Here is a 3,606-nt window from a genome sequence, read left to right on the forward strand (position 1 = left end):
GCGCCATCTCGGTTTGTGGCACTATGGAGAGTGGCCAACCGGCTACGGGCTACTGCCATCGAGGCACTCGTCGGTGGTCGAGGTCGTCAGGTATGAACCTCATTTGATTTCTTTTGATTTTTGATTTTCCAATTTTGTTTGAATTGATTGACATGAGCCAATTTATTGTTGTTTACAGGCTGGCCGTGAGTCGGAGCGGGAGTTGACCTTGTCTCGGGAGGAGACAGCTCGCTTGCTGAGGGAGCTTGAGTTTCGGGATGCCGAGATTGCCGCTCTTACGGCGAGGGTTGCTGAGTTGGAGGGTGCCCAGCAGTAGTTTTGTGTAGTTTTGTAGATTTGTACATTTGGACATCTGATTTTGAACATTTTTGGACTTTGTTTGGGGCGCAAGCCCCCAGTTTGCTTGTACATTTGCTTCATTTGGTGTATATACGACGGCCTGAGTGCCTTTGCTGCTGGGTTGTGTTGCTTGTATCTGCAGGTTAGTTCTTGAACAGGTTTGGTAGATAACGGTTTACGCCGTCATGCTGCCGAAATTTACATAGAAATCACGCCAAAAACATACATTTTATACATGTGGCCTTAATTAGCGCAAAAAAAGACTCAAAAGAACATAAAAATGCAAAAATGCAAAAATTTCGCAGGAAATGACCGGACGGTAGGGAGGGTTACCCCCTAAAAAAAGAAAAAAGAGAAATCTATAAGTGTAGAAATGTAGAAATGAAAAAATAAAGAAAATTAAAAGGAAATTATTTCCTAAAAAAAGAAAATTAAGTGTGACGAAATGGCAAAGGTGTCGATGTCGCCTCGAAATGCGTGCCCGCGAATTTAGGAAACTTGAAGTATGGTAATCTCCCCGTATTTACCAAAATACAACCTCGCAAGAATAGGAAATCATGCGTTATAGAATTAGGAAAGATCCAATGCGGAAATCACAGAAGTGAGACTGGGGAAGAGGCGCAACATGAGCTGCGTCCCTTTGAAGAGGCGCAGCAGGTGCTGCGCCTGTTCCCAAGCTGGTCCGTTCTGGCGGATTTTTGGAAACAACAATTAGTATAAATAGAAGCGTCGATGGAGTTTTAATTCACATAAATTTTCCGTCTTTTCTTCGTCTTTTCACATAAAATTCCCAAAATAAATTTTCAAGAGAAAATTATCATCATGAATACTTTGGAGATCCGCTTGAAGGAATGGACTAACGAATTTTCGAATATGGAGAAGCATGACATGGGTGCTTATAACCTTGGGTCTTTGTTGAGTTTGAAACTCATTAAGATTGTAAAACCATTTTTGGATGCTTGCCTTGACTATTGGGACCCGAATTATCATGTTTTCGCGTTCCCAGGAGGTGATATTTGCCCATTTCCTGAAGAGATAGCTGCTATTGGTGGATGGGATCCCGAACATTTACCTGCCATTCCTTCCACTTCCCAAGGGTATAAGAGCAAATTCAGAGACTTGCTCGGACTGACCAGACTTGAGGTGGATCGTCTAGTTACCCCGAAAGGCGTGAGAATGTTGGACTTTATTGATCGATTCATCAACAGGGCTGACCCTACTGTCTCTCATGTTGCTAGGAGGAGAGCATTTGGCTTTTGTTTGTTGCATGTGTATGTCTTCCAAGGGCATGTTGATGAAGACTTGAGAGGTGATCCTCGTCTGTTATGCCTCATCGAGCAAATGGAGCTGCGCAGGAGCCCAACTTGCTTATGCTTAGGAGAGATTATCTTGGGTTTGGATAATAGGAAATCCAACCGCGATCTGCCGTATTTGGGGAGTCCCGTCATCCTACAGGTAAAAGACTTTTTTTTTTTTTTTTTTTTTTTTTTTTTTTTTTTTTTTTTTTTTTTTTTTTTTTTTTTTTTTTTTTTTGTTTGGTGTCTAATACCCGCTTTTGGGTAGGTTTGGCTTATGGAACGGCTCCGATTGATCGAGCCCCCAGTTCATGCACTTTCCTATCATTCCCGTATGATTGCGATGAGGACGCGGTTGTACATGGTGGACTTCACTCGGGTCTGCGATTATTGGAAGAACAAGTTGAAGAGTGATGATGGCCCGTTGATTAGGTGGATCGTACCGTGGTGGCATCTCAAGTCTGTTACTGGAGTGTCTTCTTTGGATCCCACTAGGTCTGTGCGCATTCCGGGATTGGAGTTCATGGTATGCATCTTTCCGGAGAGACTGATGAGGCAAGTTGGGCTGAAGCAGACGATCCCGAGGCTTGACACTGTCCCGCAGACTGCCATGGCGCTTACTACCGAGAGCCGAAGAGAGTGGGCCATTAAATGGGCCCAAAGAAACATGTGGTTCTTGAACTTCTCCGCCAATGCTTTATGGGTGTCAGATTCCTATCTGAGGTGGAGAAAGGCTGCAACTTCGGAAGAGCGCGAGAGACTAAGGAAACGCGAACCTGTCGACTACAAGGTGCGCGAGGGAGAGAAAGAGAAGGAGAAGCATCTGACAGAGGGAGAAGAAGAAGCCGGGCTTCAGGTCATTCGTCCTTCAAAGAAATCAAAGACTACTCCTGTTGCAGAGATGGTGGTTGGCAAGAATGGAAGAGTCAGGCCTCGAGAAAGACCGTTGGTGATTAGGTCTGAAGTGGTGCATGAGCGCCCAGCTCGAGGTCGTGACAAGAAGTATGAGAAGAATGACAAGGGCAAAGGGAAGATGGAAGAATAGCCCGAGTCTTTATTTATTATTTTATTATTATTATTATTATTATTATTGTAATAAAAAGGAGGGATTTTTAGAATCCTAGCATATTCTATTTTTTATTATGTGACGTACTACTATTATTAGAAAATGAATGGAATAAAAAAGGTTGAATGGTTAAGAAACCGTTGTGATTTTCTTTTATTATTCTTGTCGAATTTCAAATGCAATGCAAATGTCCTTCTATTTACATTTTAGGTATAATGGGTTGAATCCTGTGAAGGATTGCCTACGTATTCACTTGAAAAAAGCGAAATCAAACCCTTGCGCGTAGTTCGAGTAAATGTAAAAGAATAATTGTTCGAAGCAAGAGCTTGTAATGAACATAGAAAATAAGCATGAGCTTTTGCTTGTTCTCAAGGTGCGAATTTAGTTTATTTGATGATATGAGGATGACAAATTTGTCAAAATGCAAGAGCACAGTGACACTCAGCTTATTTTAGCTTGGCCAGGGGCCGTTTATTTAGTGCCACAAGAGCGACACATGGGTTTACGCGAGGCGCGTGTGTGGTCCTATTCTAGGCATAGTATCGTTTCAGTTGGTCAAGGTTGGTGGGGTTTGAAAACTCATTCCCATCTAGGTCTGTGATTCTAACCGCACCCCCTGGGAGTATGGATTTGACTAGATATGGTCCGGCCCAATTAGGTTTGAATTTTCCCCTTGGGTCGACAGGTAAGAGAGCTCTAACCGATTTGAGTACTAAGTCTCCTTCTTTGATGTTTCTTGGCTTAACCCTTTTGTTGAAAGCTCGTTTGATACGTGCTTGGTATGTTTGGACATTATGTAAGGCGCGTAGCCGACGTTCATCCAGGAGGATGAGTTCTTCATATCTATCCCTCTTCCAATCGGCTTCAGGGATTTGGCTTTCGAGTAGAATACGCAAGGATGGTATT

This window comes from Silene latifolia, chromosome 11 (assembly GCF_048544455.1).
Source record: "Silene latifolia isolate original U9 population chromosome 11, ASM4854445v1, whole genome shotgun sequence".
NCBI classification, from domain to species: domain Eukaryota; kingdom Viridiplantae; phylum Streptophyta; class Magnoliopsida; order Caryophyllales; family Caryophyllaceae; genus Silene; species Silene latifolia.